The sequence below is a fragment of the Trichechus manatus genome, unplaced genomic scaffold (assembly GCF_000243295.1).
Source record: "Trichechus manatus latirostris isolate Lorelei unplaced genomic scaffold, TriManLat1.0 scaffold00018, whole genome shotgun sequence".
NCBI lineage: Eukaryota > Metazoa > Chordata > Mammalia > Sirenia > Trichechidae > Trichechus > Trichechus manatus.
Window position 1 is genome coordinate 14,208,656 of NW_004443954.1, and position 18,982 is coordinate 14,227,637.

An 18,982-nucleotide genomic window follows, 5' to 3' on the forward strand; every position below is an offset into this window, starting at 1 on the left:
TCTCCTATATGGGGTTTGTTGAGCTTCTTGGATGGCCAGCTTTTCATCTTTTATGATATTGGAGAAGTTTTCTGTTAGCAGTTCTTCAATGATCCTCTCTGTGTTTTCTGTTTTCTCTCCCTGTTCTGGAACTCCAATCACTTGAAACTTTTTGCTTTTGATTGTATCCCACATAACTCTCAGGGCCTCTTCATTTTTCTTTGTTCTTTTTTTTTGAGTTTTCCTCAAACAGAGTTGTATCCAAGTGTTTGTCTTCAATTCCACTGATCCCGTCTTCCACCATTTCAAATCTGCTTCTCAGACCTTCTGTGACACCGTCCATTTCTGAAATCTTGTTTTTTTAACTTTTGGATTTCTAATTGTTGTCTTTGTATAATTTATAGTTGTGAATTTATTTTGGCATTTTGTTCCTGCATTATTTTCCTGAATTCTTCCAGTTTTTTGTCTGTATTTTCCATGAATTTGTCTATTTTTTCTTCATTTTTGTCTGCTTTTGCTTCAGCTCTTGGAGAATTCTGAGTATTAGAGATTTTAATTCCCTATCAGGTAGTTCTAGTGCCATTTTTTTCCACTAGTAAGTCATCTGGTGTTTTATTTTGGAACCATCCTGTCCTGTTTTTGTAAATGTTTTGATATTGTCTGCTGTCTTCAGGGCATTCAGTAGTTATTTTTCTTGTTTATTGATAGTAGATTTATTTGTTTTGTCCCTTTTTTTTTTTTAAATTTGGCTATGTCTGAGCAGGTGGGCTGTGTGTTCTTTGTTGTTTGCTCATGTGTGGGCACAATACTTTTCGCCTCCTCATCCAATTGGCAGGGTCAGTCACTCAGATATGGTACAGCAGGGCAAGTCTAGCTGTGGAGGAGTTACTGGAAGAAGTTGTTTGTGGCACTTACCACAGCCACCAGGGCAGGTTAGTAATCAGTGCAGTGCAGGTGCCAGTATGCTGTGCCTGTGCTGCTTGGTGGTGTGATGTTAAGCGCATGGTGCAGGTAGGCAGGATGTAGTGGGGAGATTGTTATGTGTGGAGCTAAGACAAATATGGGAGAGAGGAGAGAGGAACAGGAGCCAAAAGCATACAAACATACAAAAAAGAATGCTAAGGGAGCTTGCCGTTGGAGTGGAGAGATGAGAGACTATGAAATGGAGAAAAACAAAAAGGGGAAGAGGAAGAAATAAAAGAAAAGAATTAATAAATAAAAATCAGAAAGGTTAAAGAACAGCAAAGTTCCCAGGGATCCCACCGGTGCGGCTATGAGGTCTGGGGAAGTTGTTCTCAGGTGTTGCAGTACAGCCTGGCTAGAAGGCGTAGAGGCATACAATGCCAGGTGTTCAGGGAACAGAAAGAGAAGGGAGATACAGAGAGACCAGAAACTGAGTAATGAGGAAAGACAAAAAGGGAAAAAGAGGGAAAAGAAAACAAAACAAATTAAAAAAATAAAATAAAATAACAAGAAAAGCCCCTAAAAAACAGAAAGAAAAGAAAAAAAAAAAAAAAAACCAATGAAGAAAGAAATGCTGTCAGGGATCCTTCTGCATGTCTGTGCAAGCCGAGGGGGTAGCTTCCAAGCCACACAGCACCGCCTGGCCAGAATGAGCTCCCAACTCAAGAAAAGGAAAAGCACACAAACAAACAATTCAAAACAAACAAACGAACAAAAGCCCCAGGTTCCCACCAGCGAGGCAGCCCAGACTGGGATGCAGCTCCACACTCGAACGGAGCTCCATAGCCCCTCAGGAAGAAGCAAAGATGGCGCATGGAGCCAGGTATTTGAGCAAAAGGAGGGGGAGGTGGTGAGAGGTAAGGAAGAAATCAAAAGTAGTGGGAAAAAAGCAACACCAGCAGCCAACAAATGGCACTCAGAGAGCCAGCTAGTGGGGGCTGGTGGAATCCAAGCATCCGGTGCTTCCCGGACAAGAGACTGTGTCCGTGGGAGGCAGAGGAGGCCGAGTGTGGGTGAGGAAGCGTAGGGGGTGGGAAAGCGTATATCACAAATTACCAGAGCTCTACAGCCCCTCAGGAAGAAGCAAAGATGGTGCACGGAGCCAGGTATTTGAGCGAAAGGAGGGAGAGGTGGTGAGATGTAAGGAAGTAATCCAAAGAAGCAGACAAATGGCACTCAGAGATCCGGCCTGTTCGGGTGTGTGCAATCCAAGCAGCCGGTGCTTCCTGGACAAGAGATTGTGACCTTGGGAAGCAGAGGAGGCCGAGTGGGGGTGAAGAAGGGTGGGGGGTGGGAAAGCATATATCACAAATTACCAGTTGTTTTGTCTCCCGCTGGAAGCTCTGTGAAGCTGCTTTCTCATACCCCCTGTTTGCTGTTCTCCGATAGCAGTCCAAGATGGCAGATGCACGCTGCGTTAGCTGTTAGGGGACCTCTGCATGAATTTCTCCTCCGTCTCCGTTCTGTGTCAGTTTTCTCACCTCTTTTGGTGCTTGGCTGAGTTCTTTATCTCTTCATTTGATGTTTTACGGTTTCGGGATTGTTGTTTTCTCTTTCGGCTTAGTTTTTCAGATCTTTGCTGTGGAGGGACGGCTTGGTGCTTTTGCCTAGAGCGCCATTTTTTTTCAAGAGTTTGGTCTTTAGTTATGGTAAAGCTTCTAGACTAGTCTCCCATGGTTAAGTATACCCTGGGAGTCCACTATGGAGCCCTGGTGGTGCAGTGGTTAAGCACTCGGGTGCTAACTGAAAGGTCGGCAGTTCAAACCCAGCATCCACTCCCCTGAAGAAAGATGTGGCAGTCTGCTTCCATAGCCTATGAGGCAGTTCTCTCTGCCCTATAAGGTCACTATGAGTCAGAATTGACTCAATGGCAATGGCGGGGAGGGGAACCTACTAAAGGCATAGTACTATTATGCTGCTAGGGGGTCTGCAGAGAGGGCTGCTGCAACTGTCCATTGAGCTGGACAATCTCTGCAGAGAGCACTGATGTGCAGTTCTAAGACCCTCAGTGTTCTGTGACCCACAATGCATTTTCCGAGAGGAGACTATCCCCCACCCAGCCATATGTTATACCTCAGAACATAACTCCTGAAGTATTTCTACCCTGAATGCAATGCTTAATGCATGTGTGTGTGCGTGTGTGTGTGTGTGTGTGTGTGTGACATTCCTTTCAACCACAAGACAAATCCAAACAGCAAAGATAATGTTCACAGTAACAACTGGGACATTGTGAATTTTACTGAGCCTTGGTTGCATGCTTTCTATTATGTATCCTATTAAGACAAGTTTTTTTGAGGGTTTCCCCTCAATTAATACCTTGGCACAATCACCTCACCATTCCCACAGATATGCACATGTGTATTTCTGAATGCCCAGAGCCCTGATTCAATTTGTATTTTGAGGCAGTTTGTTCAAAGGAGAGTTTGTGAATCAACCTCTGTGTATCATTGCCAATGAATCGTTTAACTACTACATCGCAATAGAAATGTATTATTGCGACCCTTAGGATTTTCCAGTGAAAGCACTTTTTTATATGTGGTCATTTTTCAACACTAATCCAATATCAAGGAATAGTATATGGCCTCCAAAATGTAGTGGGTTGGGGAACTTGTGGGAGATAAGATAATATGAGATCTCATAATAATAAAGGCCAAAATCTGAAAGTGTTTTGTTCAAATAAGGGTTTGAAATATTGGAAAAATAAGATGGCTTCTCTATGCAAACAAGGCATTATATATACTGGTTTAAACAAGAAGTTCTACAGTTAGTCTCTAGAACTGAGTTCAAATCCCGGCTCTATCATTTACTGGGATGAGATTCCAATTCCATCATTTACTTGTTTTGTAAACCTTTAGCAAGTTACTTAGCCATTCATTTCTTATCTGTAAAATGGAGATATTAGTTACTTCTTCATAAATCTGTTGAGGATTAAATTCCTTAGTTTGGAAAAGGTGCTGGGGCAAGAAGCAAAAACACATGGCATGGTTGATATGGGACACTACTGCTTTTATTCCAGAGTGGCTTGGAACTGTTCAGCAGAGCTGCCGCTGAAATTAGAGAGAGGATCTGCTATAGACATTTCTACTTTTTTTCTCCTAAAGGAAGAGATAAAAAGCATGCCAGTTTTAACAGATAACTGTCCTTTTGAGTTAATTCCCTTTTTATAAATATCCGTAGTGTGTTCTGTTTTCCTATAAACTTTCTCTTAATCAAATAAACACTTCTTTCATACATATTCATATATAATGAATACATTAAGATTTTCTAGAATATTAAAAAAGTCACAGTATTAGCCATAGAGTTTTATATTTCAAAGATCGATTGATTTGACTCAATGTGAACATAAATTATTTTGTTTGCAGTAAATATGATACTTCCAAGTTTTCACTGAACATTGAAACTTTTAATAAAAAGTTGAGGCTGCCCAAAGATGTGAGGGACTGTTGAATCTCAGGGAAGTTGTCTATTATTTTCTGGTTGAAGTAGGACTCTGTAATAATGTAAGGAGGTTAGATGATCGTGGTAACACCCCTGCTCTACTTCCACTTGATGCTTTATGATTAACAATTCACTATAACCAGTATTATCTTCTTCAAAGCCATCAAGAATTGGTAAGGGAGAAACTGCCACATTTTTTGGACACTCACATGGATTAGAATGCCAGTCCTTCAATCCATCAACATATCCGTAACAAAGGCCATAGGACAGCCATTTCTTATTAACCTGTCCTCCCCCACATATCCCTCACACATTGAAGTTTATGACTTGATGCAATTGGATTCTACCTGTCTCTTCCCAACCTACTAGGTCAAACCAGAAGCTACCAGAAGACATATTTCTACTTAGACCTGATTTGTTCAAAAACCTCAGTTTATTTGAGTTCCTAATAAGACCCATCTATTTTTTAATTTTGATTTTAAACTTGTATTTTGAAAGATATATCTAATTTCAAGTTCTAATATTTTTCATCTTAAAATATGTTGTCTGTATGTTAAACTTACTGCATTTTTGTTGACCTGTTATCAATAAAGATCATTTTTCTTAAGAATATTTTACTTATGTGATGGCTTCCACATACATTGAGAAGGTTGACTACTCTTTCAAACTTCCTGTAAGAATGGTTTAGCATCAGACCTAACTTCACGAGAGGGGAGGATAATCACCATCAACATCAGCCCAAGGCTGATTCGTATAAGGTGAAGGCCCACAACTCCACTCACCAGCTTTTTACCAATTCTGATACAAGCCATCCCTCCCATGGCGCTCTCTACTTCTCTGCTGGGTTTGATAATTCCTTGCAATGACCACACAGAACTCACAGACCATACAGACAATTATGAGGTTTAATAGGGGAGTAACAGGTTGCAGTTCAGTATCAGGATCAACTTGGAGATAACAGGAATAGTTCAGGATACTTCTTCCATCAGGACAGCTTCTTCTCAGCTGTGCCCACAGACAGGCCACTCTTTCGGCCCTCACTCTTGGCCCTCGGCCTTAGGCCCTCAGCCCTCAGCCCTTGACTCTTGGCCCTCAGTTTTTGGCTCTCAGCTCTTGGCCCTCGGCCCTCGGCCCTCGCTGTCAGCCTGGTCTCTGCATTGCTCGGGTAAGTGTTTAAAAGCTCGTTAGCTCCACTGATAAGTGCCCAGAGGCACTCCACTCTGCCAAGAAGCCTTCTGCCCAAAGGCGCTTAGCTCTCTTGCCCTGTGGGTCAGTGAGCCTAGCCTGCTAGTCCTGTGCTGCTGCAGTCTTGTGCTGTCTTCAGTGTCACAGCTCTCTCTCACTGTCTCTAGTCTAGCAGGTTCTCAGCGCAGGGACCCTAGGTCTAAAGGACCACTCCTCTCCTAGCTCTTCTTCCTGATGTTAGTGAGGTCCCCCTTCAACCTCTGGGTTGGTTTCCCTTTAAGCCTAGCAGGGTGGCAAAACTGACGAATCCCCTACAACGGTTTCATACACCTTATTTGTGTTAGCAAAACTGTCCAACCCCCTTGGTGGGCCACATGCGCATTATTTGCATAGTCCCACACAATCATTTTGTGCGAGTTACAAGACTATGGCTTGAAGGGCCATGCACTGCCTAAAAATCTTTATTCTAACATTTTGCTGGGATGTATGTTATGAGTTGAAGAAAGAAATACTTTGACCAAAAGCCGATGTGGAAATTCCGTACTCTCTACTTTCAGTTCCAAACCACATGGGGAAATACCTGATTGCTTTTCTCACATTAAAGCTCAAGCTTTCTTATGTATAAAATCCCTTGATATCATACCAATCCAAGCCAATCCAAGCATCAGATTTTGGATAATTGAGAAATGATAGGAACTGGGAATTGAAGACTTCCTGTGAGATTCTTTGTTTCTCCCATTCAAGGAGGGCCAAACTAAAATCAAAAAAAGTTTCCTTTTTCTTACTTCAACAATTATACGTCTCAAAGTCGCCTATAGGAGAAAATACAGAAAGATTGTATTGGAATTGCAAAGATAAGGCTACAATAGGGAAATGCCTTTCATTTTACATCATCAGCCATATCTACCCTCGCATTGATACAAGTGGCAGATCCACCCACCAACTGATAGAATTTTACAATGGAAAGACCAGCACATCTGTTTTGTTCCTTCCACTGATTCTACAGATGACCTTCAGGAGAACCTTTCCAGCTATTGAATCTTGAGTATTTGGTATCTTTTTTTTTAATGATTGAGGTTAGAACTTCCTTGGAAGCTAAGTAAGAATTAATGAAACCTCACTAGTAAAGTTCTTCATGGCTAAAAATAAAAGACTTCCTACGAGAGCAAACAGTTATCTTGCCCAAACCAAGCCACCCAACCTTTGAAAGGCTCCATATATTTCATTTTATCAGTCGGTACCTAAATTGAAGAGGTCATCTGAGGATGAGCGTTTTTTATTTTTTAATTTCCTTGGTGGTAAAGAAAGAAATGACAAGTTTCAGTCCTCTAAGTACATAGCCATTTATCTCAGTATGAATTAAATGGTTTCCATTGGATGTAAATTAAAGAGTAACATTGTTATCACCACTGTTTTAAAACAGGGTTTTTTTTTTTGTTTTGTTTTGTTTTTGTCAGAGAAAGCAACAAACAGATCTTCAAACCCCTTGCCCTTTGAGAAGAAATGTGAAGTTGCTTTCATTTCTCTTTGCATTTTAGTGAGCTGTTTTTCTCTTAGTTCTAAACTGGAGGTCACAATTTGTTTTGAATTTGAGCTGCAAAGAAGATAACAAACATTGCCTAGGGCTTTACGGGATGCCTTTTATATCTGAATTAGATTAGACAGCCAGAAACTATTGCAAATTCATTATTATTTTGTTTTTAAATCCTAAAAATCCAAATCAATGCATACAGGCAAAATACAGTTTGAAAGTTAGCATTGTACCACAAGGGCTGCAGATATCTTTTTCTATATTTGTCAACTCATATGATGAATATACAGAAATCTCTCTTGTCTATTAAATCCCAATTATTAAAAACCACCTACTCTTTTTGCTGTCACAGTTTCTCATTTTTAGTGCAGGTTGGGTCGACGATATAAACTGTTAGTGTTATTAGAGGGAAAAAAAAGTTTATTTTTTTTCCTTTTCATTGGAGAAATTCATGTTAATTATTCCTCTGCACCTGCCTAATGGGGCTGAAGTAATTCAATTGTCATATTGTTGTAGATTGTTGCTTTGTGTAATGTATCACCCCTGCTGTTCCATTAAAAAAAATTCTATACTCTTCCATTATTCAGCAAGGCCTAATGATTATTCCAGCGTTTGTACATGCTGCACTGTTATTTTGATTTTAATTGACTTTGCTTCTTTAATTAAGCACATTGGTTTTAACACTGTTGTTGACAAGCTTGGGTTTCATCATTGTCCGTATTTTCTTCCATTTACATTCCATACCTATAGATATTTTATTTAAAATCACTGTAAATGATAACTGCAATATGTATACTGATGTTTATCGTCAACTCTAACATCAATTCATGTCACATGTTATTTATACCTAATGGTCTGTTGAACATTTTAAAGAGTCAGGTATTCTGCTTAAAGAATTTTTTAAAATTAAATCATGACGTCTTTAGTTTGAAAATTAAAAATAGAGATTTGACTGTTTGTGAATGTGTGGTAGGATTTCAATAGAGAGGACGCATGTTTTACCCCACCATCTAGATGTAGTCAGATGCGACGGATATACATGGTGATATAATGTGGCTGTCTGTGCTTACGAAGACATAAAATAATGGTTTGTGTACATTTGAAAAATTAACCATTTAAAGCAGTTTTGTTGTTGTTTTTTAGAATTGTTTCTTTTCTTTAAATTATTTAAAGATTCATACATGATTTATTAAAAATAAATCCTTCAAAATATATATTTATTATAGACACTCTGCCCTTTTAAGCATAGCTCAGTGCCGTAAAAGAAAAAAAACAATACCCTTGTGAAACCCATTGAATTGTCTCCTTATGAATTTTATCTCGGTCATTTATCACAACACAAGATAATGAAAAATGGGCCATAAACAAAATAACTCAAGCTTTATTTAGCTGAGATGCTAGACACTGCTGAACTGAAGAACTGGAACTAGAACTAAATCGTAGTAAATATTAAGATAAAGAGTTGTTTAAATGTTTTAAAAACCTAAATAATAAGATTCATCTTTGCCACACTTCTCTGAACACAAATCTGGCACAAACATGGCTTGTAAAACCCAACAAATTGTAGACATACCTTATTATGGGGATGGTTGAAATGAGAACTCTTATTTCCACTTTGCCATTTTGTTTTGTTAATGGACATGAATGAATGAATGAATGGGAGGGTGAATGAATAGCTCACAAGGGACTTGACTGCCATTTGGTCATCTGAGAGACGTAGGACAAAGATTTAAAAGTGGTCCCTTCTGCCCTTGTGTGGTGCAGCCTGGTTGCGGCAGTCCTGATTGTTGATGAGCCTGCTGCCTGGGATTTATGTTCACCCTCTCCTTACACCTTGGTGTGCCTGACCCAGCTCTATTAGCATAACTTCCATTCCAGTGACAACATGAATAAAAGATGACTGGTGTGACCTCAGAAAGTGCCAAGATAGCATTGATGTAATGAGCCCAATATCTACTGTTTCATGCATTGCCATACAATAGCAATCTTCATAAAAGGTTAAACAGCATTATTGTGTATTTCTTTGGTGTCTCTCTGACTCGCTGACTTCACTTTTTCATTCACTGTTTCTCCTTTGAGGATCACCAATAATCAAAGTGGGTTTTTTTTTTTTGGGGTCATTTGTCAGTCCTTTATTACAGCAAGCTTAAAACAAAATAAGGCAAAAAAGAGTTTTGCTTTCAGAGTCCTCCTAATTTCAGAAAATAACTTTTCTTCTGCCTAGAATTAGTTTCTGCTCAACAGCAACCATCACTGTTTGTAGACTGGAGCATTTACTGCTCCTCTGACTTTTAATTTTCAGGGTTCTGCACTGTCTTCTTGGCTTTCCACATTTTTCAGATTATGAAAATCTAAAACCCAGTCTTATTATTGGAACCTCCTTAATACCAGCCGTGTATTGCATTTCCTCCTTTTGACCTTGAGATATTTTAAAGTCGTGTTAGGTATGGAACTTTTAGGCTCTGATACTCTGAGTGTCTTCCTGAGGTCAGAAAAGCCCAATAAAAAAACTGCAAATGAGAATTAGGACAGATCAAGGAATCCTCTCCTTATGGAGCTTCTTGGCCAGAAACAACGGCACTCAGTTAATGCTCTAATCACCATTCTCCTTAGTTGTGTAAACAGACAGGAAGGAAAAGGGATGAGAACGTAGGAGTCTCACGTCTCAAGTTATATCACACCTTGCCAACAGTCTCCTTTATGATATTTTTCTTTAGAAACAAAAGCACAATTTAGAGTAGTAGTCACCCTTTTAACAACAAAGAGAAAATAGTGGGCTTTTATACTTCTTTTAGATGACAAATCGCAAGTGCTCTTGAAATATCATTCTTTTCTTTATTGCGAGATCTGTTACTTAGATTATCTGGAAATATGACAGGATGTTAACACCTAACACTGTACATCTTTGGGCCTTATAGGTAGATTAAAAATAGTTTAAAAACAAGTAATTGCTGAAATGTCCTATCACTTCAAGCCTCAGGTTTGTGACTTGACATGTTGCTTGTGTCATTCTGCATTTTGTAAGGTGGGGTAATAAACGGGATACAGAGTCTTCAAAGCTCTTGCATGTTGCCTTGATCCTATCATGCCTTATTGAGGCATTGCATATCTAACATAACAGAAAGTGATCTGATCTGATTTGACATGATATTATGCAAGTAGGCACTATTGTCAAAGATGTGAAATGTAGTTTTGGTTTATCAAGATGTAAAGTTAATAAGACCACATTCATTGGGACTTGGTCTTGGAAAAAAACAATTAACCCACATATGCTTTTCTAGGATACTTGGGGAATGAAGATTACATAGTATCTGCTGAAGACATGAATGACTTTTTCTGTTTAATTCTAACAATGCTATTTCATCTGTCTCTCTTTAATCTACAGTGACTCCAACAAAAAAAAATTTCTTGTATTAAAAAAATTATACAATGTTTTGGATTGAATAGTGTCCCCCCAAAATATGTGTAGGAATCCTAACCCCTATACCTGTGGATGTAATCCTATTTGGAATAAAGCTTCCTTTGTTATGTCCATTAGACCATACCCAAGTAGGACGGGTTCTAAAACTAATCTCTTCTAAGTAATGAAAAGGGCAAAATGGACACCCACGGGGGAATACAGGAACACCTAAGAACATCTGGGATCACTGGTAGACAGGAGAAATGAAGAGAGAGGCTCACAAAAGGACTCAAACAGCTGAGACCCAAATGTGGTTTGGACTTTTAGCCTCCAGAAGTGTGAGAAAATAAATTTCAGTTCTTTCAAACCATCCACTTGTGATATTTGTGTTGCAGCAGCACTAGGAAACTAAGGAACAAGAATATTGAGATTCTCCTAATCATAGTGAAGGTGGCATCTGGTGTTAAAGAAGAGCAGTAGAAAAGAGCAAGGGTTCTCTGACATGCAGTGTGATGTAGATCATTACACCGCTTAGAAAAGGATGCTTGATGAGGCCTAAGTGGATGTGAACGCAGCCCTCCAGAGCTCAATCTTGAGATTGCCAGGAAAGAAAAAAAAGTCATTGGCTGCTCAAAAAATTGAAGCAGATGTCAGATGCAGGCAGCTGTGGCCTGGGAAATTCAACAAAATTCCAGTATTCAAATTGCTTCTCTGGATAAAAACTGCTTGATAGCACAGTTTCAGATTTGATCTGGACTGCCAGTGAACCATCTGTGTGAAATGAAAGTAATCTGCTGACACGGTGGATACAGGTAGGCATCAGCGTCATTTGGTAGGAAAAAGAACACTGCTAAGATGTTTTCTGGCAAGCTTGTCAGGAAAGTATTATAGCAATTAACCCCAGTTGTTAGAATCGTGAACACTAGAATAAAGAGAGATAAAAGAGTGTTTGTCTCATTGGTTAAGGATTATTTGCCAAGAAAGAAAGAAAGAAAACCTTCACACCAATTTTAGACTCATAATGAAGTATTTTAGGCAGGGCTTGAGATTGGGTGAGAGTTTTGGGACAATTATATTCCAAGAACCAAGAAGAAGTGACTGTGATCTTTTAAACTTGACCTTGTGAGAATGATAGAAACGTAGAGTGGACTGACAAGCAAATAGTAGGCAAATTGTGAGCTTTAAAAATTCAGTATCACAGGCAAAGGAATAATTCTCTGGAGGGTCGGAGAATACATTTTTTATTTATCCATGAGTTGGATAAAATAAACATATGTTGATGCTGAAAGGTTGCTCACAAATAGGTCAGCTTGTGGCGGAAGTCTTTCATAATTCAGGATACATCAGCCTTGGCAGGAGCTGAGAATAAGAGCACGTAATCAAAAGTGACCCAAACAATGACACCAGAGTTTCCAGATGGTATAGAAAAAAGTCCATGATTTATGATTGCCAGTGCAGTAAATAAATCTAAAACAATAGGCGTGGATAGGGAAGCAGTCACAGCTGACCAAAAGAGCAGTTGTAATGCAACCCACAGAAAGCTTGGTGCCAGAAGTAATTGACATAGTCGTCAAATCAATTTCCTAGGGTGCAGACACTCAAGCACTCAATCTGATTCTGTATGCCGCACAACATTTGGATTATCCAGCTGCCTCTAATTCAGATAGCCTTAGCTCAATGCGAATCCAATTCAACGAACTGTCTGGAAGTGAACAGTAATTATTTGGGCTTCTTTTCTGCAGGTTTACTATTTTCCAGTCAAATTACTCTTTCTTTTGGAATTGCATAAATTCCGTATTAATTATTTAACATGTAGCTGGTATTTTTTCGCCTCTTGTATTACTTAACTCAATCACATCTATGAAATCCATGGTCTTTCCTCCCAGGATACCAGTGGGATATTACTTCATGACAGAAAAGTTCTATGCACAGGATACTCTTTACATGGACTATGGAATCAGTCACTTCATTGCAAACACACCATGCCCATGAAGAGGAGGTTGTATTATTTAGTTATTTTTCTCTATTCCAAGTCAATGCATTTATTCAAAGATACGATTAAGTGATCTTTTGCTGCAAATAATTCCATTTGGCATTCATTCCTTCATCCATTCTGTATTTACAGATTTTCCGCAGCACACCAGATACGTGATTAGGCACTGGGGTACAGAGATAAGAGACAAAGACTCTAAAGATTCAGCCTTCAAAGAACTCACAGCTTAAAGAAGTGACAAGGTAGGTAAAGAATTATGTGAGAAGAATTACAGAGACAAATACCAAAGGCCAGGAAGGAGGCACAGAGGAAGGCTCTATCTCAGCCGGGGCTAGGATGGGGTTGGGAGAACAGCAGGGAAAGGATTTTGGAGATGCCAACAATTAAGTTGAGATTTGAAAGAAGAGGACAATGTCACCAGGTTGAGAGGGGATTGATAATATTCCAGGCAGAAAAAAATAGCAATAGCAGGCTCAAGACTAAAGACAGCATGGAATTTTCAGGTACTCAGCTGGATATAGAGCAAAGAGAGTGGCAACCAATGGAGAGAGAGAAAAAGATCATACGAATCAGAGGACAAAGAGCAAGGGATGGGGAGGACTCTGGAGACTATCGAGCACTTTCTGCACATCTTCCACTCGATGCTCACATAACCTTACACGGACATTATTAACCTCATTTGAAAACGAGTGAGAATCAAGACTCAGAGAGGACTGGTGATTTATCCAAAGTCACAAAACCGGGAGTACGTCCAGGTTTGTCTGCTGTAAAGACCACATTCTTAACAAGAGTGTCGCCTGACTTCTCAGTGGAAGGTTCCCTCAGCATTGTGTCCAGCCACATATGACAATCTTCAAGCCTTTAGAAAACAGAGAGACAGGTGGGATGATGGGACTAACAGCAGTATGTAAGAAGGTGAAGGAAAAAGAGTAAGAAATAAAAAGTAGAACAAGCAGCAGAAGAGGAAAATAAGATACCTCAATTTTAAAACACTATATTGATAAAACAACTTGACCAGCACCCTCTGTGGTATATGGAAAAAAAAGGGATTCTCCAGGGCCTGCAGAGTCAACAGAATTTCTATTGCTGCAAAAGATCTTTGTGGGAACAGATTAGAAAATGATAAATCACATCATTAACAAGCTAGTTGTTTGCTATTAATGTAACATTCTATCTTTAGAAATAAGGAAGACTGAGTGGTCAGCAGAAAGAGATAGCAAGGTGATTGTGGGTGAAAACTGGCTGAGCCATAGTCAAGAGCTGTGAGGGAAATAAAGAACCAGGACGGGACATAGGCTAGTCCTGGTATTGAAGGAGTAAACACTGAAGACCAAAGAAAACCAATGACAGTAGTTGGGACCCAGAAAGCAAATGAAAGAAGAATAACTAAAAAATAGTATAGCTCACAAAAGCTAAAGGATAAAAGCAGAGGAAGAAAAATGTTAAATTAAGAAACAATCTAAAGTGGAAGATAAGACAATGAAAAAATTAAACCTGAATTCTTTTCTTTTTCAAAAAATAAAATACATTATACATATACAGAGATATGCATATATATTTTATAAAATAATAGTTCTAATTGCAGAAAAAAAATAAAATTACTTTTATTTTAGCAATATGATCAACTAGTTTATATTTTGATGTATTTCCTTCCAGTCATTTTTCTCTAGACACTTTTTATTTGATCATAATGTACATGCTTTTATTTCTCTTTTTTACTAATACTTTAGAATTATTTGCAATGTAATATAATTAATCTTTATAAACATTTCCTTTCAAGCATGATTTAATAGAATTGGTAAATAGCTTACTATTACTTGTCTTTGAAAATAAATATATCAATGAATGAATAATTCTTATACCTTGAGGTTGTCTTTTTGTTGTATTTTAAGATTTTTAAGACCAGAAAACCAACTTTACCCTCAAAATTAAGAGGTATTTAAACAAAACTAATACTAGAAATTTTAATGAACAAATGAAATGAACATGAGCTGTGTGACATAGATATTTTCTGTTTTGTTCAGTAATTCCATTAGTCAAGGGAGTCTATTTCTACCCACCTTGAATTTTATGAAGAGAGTTCAGAGGCAGGTTGGAATACATGGTCTATGTCATGTACACACATGGATTATCCTTGCTATCAAGCCAACTGCAAGCTGAAAAAATACACTATGGGGGAATTAATGGACCTCACCTTATTAATACAGAAATGTAAGAACACACAAGGCAGGTACTGTTGGAAGTGCTTAATCCGCTGTTCTGTCTAGTAGAATATCTAGGGTCACCATAGACCCTTGGCATAACTCAGTGGTTATCAGAAGTCAAATATGCTGACACTCTAGTTGCACAGGAATTTGTGAATATGTGGTAGATGTGCTTGATCAAATTAATTTTGTTTAGCTCTATAACAAGGTAATTAATTAGTTCTATAATAAACTATTATTAGAATTAACCAAATATTATCTTGCAGTCACCGTATCCGTTCAAGTATTATTTCAAATTTAAGTTTCAGTGAAATATATCAGATTCTTCTTTATCTAGCATAACTACAGAATGACAACACAAGCATTTTAAAAAATAAGAATGAGATGATCTTCTGAAATCCCCCCAAAGGAGGCCTTTTATTAGTGAGATAATAATCTATTTGCAGAGTTTGCATTGAAATACACTACAAAGAATCAGTCTGTTCAAATTATAGTGGTAGACATTTTGGCAAACAACGAACAGAAAAGAAGCGGAGAACTATTTGAATTATTCACATCACTAGATTCAAGGCTCCGGATGAAGAGACACATATGGGAAAAAAGATGCCCTTAAAATGTGCCTGCTTCTAAGTAGAATTCTATTGCCACAAAAGGGTCACTACATTATCTCATTTAACAAAATTTGTGCCTACGACTTGCCAATCATTGAGTAAACAGAAGTGAACAAAATGAACATAGTCTTTGCCCTCATGGGTAGCCCCTGAGTAATGCAAACGTAATGTGCTCAGCTGGTAACAGAAAAATTGGAGGTTCAAGTCCATCTAGAAGGGCCTTGGAAGAAAGCCCTGGCAATCGACTTCCAAAAATTTAGCCAATGAAAACCCTATGGAGCACAGTTCTACTCTGACACACGTGGGATTCCCATGAGTAGGAATAGACTCCATAGCAATTAGTCTGGTTTTTACTCTCCTGGAGTTTTGATGTGATACATTTTTTAAAATTCTTACAGAATGCCAAAAACAGTGAAATTCATTATATCATATGCTATGAAATACATGAGCTACAGTGTTTGGCACATGTATTTGTATAACAGCTTGGCTGGACTGGTTGTAAAAGATGAAGGGCTACTGGTACTTAGAATCATATGAGAATAGGGACAAATGAAAACCCTAGCCCTGAAGACAGTTTCACCTTTCAAATTACACACGTCATTGCCTCAGTTATATATTTTTGATATTGAAAAGCACTGGAAAATCTTTGAAAAAGGGATTTCTCTTTGGCCTCTACTATTTCCTACAATATTTGGTAGTTATATTTTGGATCAGTCTTCTCTTTCTCGATTTCAATATATTGATTCATTCCAAAGAACACATTTTTAAACTAATGAACTACATAAGAGAAATGTTGGAAAACACGATTTTATTAATTTTAATTCCTACTACCTATTCATCTGGAATGAATATCTTAAATTCTAAAACCCTAGGAGCAATGAAACATGTTTGATGTAAATGAGAATTATCTAATAATTAACCCCAGATTTTTTTCAGCATTAAATGTCAAAGCAAAATGAATCAATGTTAATGACGAAGGAAACCTCAGACCTAATGGCCCTAAGGTATCAAATTTTTTCACTCATAGTCAAGAAATCGAGTGCTTAGAGTTCCACAATTTATGTACCAACTGTATTTTCTGTTTTTCAAAGTGGCTTGTTTTGAAGGAAACATCTCTAAATAGTTTTTCATGAGTGATGATCACGGCAGCATTTCTTTCAAAGCTCATGTAAAGAAACAATTTCTTGTGGAATTTTTTCTATCCAATTGGCATAGTATCTTATTTATGTGAGGTAGATACATCACCTCCAAGGGCTACTGCCAGTATCTGGTTTCAGATAGTATTGCTCACCCATGGAGTCATTATTAAACACTTTCAATACACATAGCCTGGGTAAGTGCTTGACTACTAGCCTAAAGGCTGACAGTTTGAATGCACCTAGAGGTGCCTTGGAAGACAGCCCTGCAGGTAGGATGACAATGTCAGGCCCTTGACAGTTCCTGACACCTTCATGTGGAATTTTGTTGTTGTTGTGTTGTTTTCATTGTCCAAACTAAAATTGTTTACTTGTATTACACTAGTATTTTAAACTTGTCTCCTTCCTCTTTCTCTTCCTTCTTTTCCTTCTTGTTCTTCGCTATCTGATTGATAGCATTTCTATACCATCCATTTCACTCCCTAGGTTCATCAAAGTCCTTGCTGTCAACAGCACTAATCCAATATGTGCGTTGGTGCAAAACAGCACTAGGGCCATAATATGTGTTCCTCCTGTCCCTCACAACATGAATTGTAAAGGACTCCGCTGATTAGAATTCCCTCATGAATAGGTACAGGATGGCTCCATGCTCTCTGAACGTGCACTACAGAGCTCCAGACAAGGACCCCAGTGGTCTAGACCAGAAGAGTAACCTCTACCTTTAGGTGGGATTATAACTGTTCGAACAGTAGTGCATTGCCACAAGGTGGCCATGTGCCTGTCAGAGTGTTAGAGCTGCTGTTTTCTTTCAATGTAATTACCAGGACGAACCAAATGTTGCATGCAATATAAACATATGGCACCAGGTATTAGAAGGAAAGTCACTTATGATGGAAAATCCCTGCATAAGTTGACCATGAGGGCCACGTGTCAAGCCACATCAGAGGGATTTCTTTCCCTAAAGGGCATCAAGGTGTCATTTCAAGGTGATTCACATAAGGTGATTCAGCATATAAAAATGTGATTTTGAGATTTCATAAAACTGACTCTAAAAGTACAAAAAACAAGCTTCAGTTCTGAAAAACCCTCGTTGTTTTGGTCTTTTAGTTCGTGGTACCGAAATCACGCGGGAGTTTCAGCACCATACTTCTCGGCGTGGCATCACATTAAGTTAAGTCAATGTGTGGAATCTCTGTGGAAGGTAGGTGGGAGAAAGGATGCAATTTTATTCTGCCAAACCATTTCTCTAAGTCATGACTATAAGCACTAGCCATGAGTCCAAATACAACAAAGGTGATGCTAATCAGAACAGTCCAGAAAGTAATTTTATATGCTTAGGTGATTTTTTTTTCTTCTGGTTTTATTTTCAAGAGACAAATGGGTTTCTCATAGGCAGATGCTGTAAGCTGTTAGCTGTTTGGAGTCTATAGATTCTGGAAGACATAAAAGTAGTTGAAGGTGACTACCAGGAAAAGGTGGAGGTACATCATGGTCTTCCTATAGTGTTGTCCTTGCAGTCCAAGTCCTGAGACTAAAGAGACCTTAATACGAGTTTACTTGGGTAGTTTCTAAATTAATATCCAATGGCAAAGTTTTCATTCATTTATTTTGTACTCTATTTTAGAGTGAAAGATCAATGCATTGGTAAGTTCCAAGATGTTTGTAAATGGAAGTAGGATGAGTAAAAAACAAAACAATAAAACATGAACAACAACAAAAAACAGGATATAGAGAATTTCTGCTAGGTCCATAATTTTCTTAACATTTCTTCATGGTCAGATTAATTTAGGTCATTTTATAAGTATATCTTCTCTTCAACCACTGCAGGGAGTCCTCAGTATGGGTCCCTTGATCCCAACATAGCAACAGAGTTTTGACCAGAGCAGACAGAATGACTTAAGGCTTCTCTTTCAATTTAGGCTTGGGGACTTGAAGAACTTACCCACAGAATGGAGAACACATTTCTAAATTAGATGTACTATGTGTTGGATGTGATCCTGAACAATTTCACATCTATAATTTCCCCTTCAAAAATGACAGTTATAATCAAAGTCACGACATTTCTTCCCGACAGCACACGGTTGATTCCTCACTTCTGTTTTGTTTTGAAAATGCAGAACAGGCATTCAGGGGCTAAATAGCAATACCCTGAAAAATGGAAAGATGTCAGGAAGAACCATTTGCAGCAAACCATGTACCTGTGCTCAGAGGTGGTTACACACAGCTCAGCAAATACATGGCCTGCACTTGTCTGGAGAAAGATGGACTGCAAATAAATTATTAAGCTTTTTCTACTGGCGGATGGGGCATTTTCACAGAGACTGCAATGCGTGTCATCACGTACGGCAAAAGGATAAACAGGCATGGGCCCGTTTGAGGAAAATTGATAGTGGCTTGGAGATACTTATTCACAACCACTTCTTTCCAGATTAAGAAAGCTTCCAAAAGCATTCTCTGTAAGAATCCTATAGTACCCTTTACAAATCTCCAGAATCACAAAAACAAATAGCAACAACAACAAAAAGAAAACAGTGATTAACTA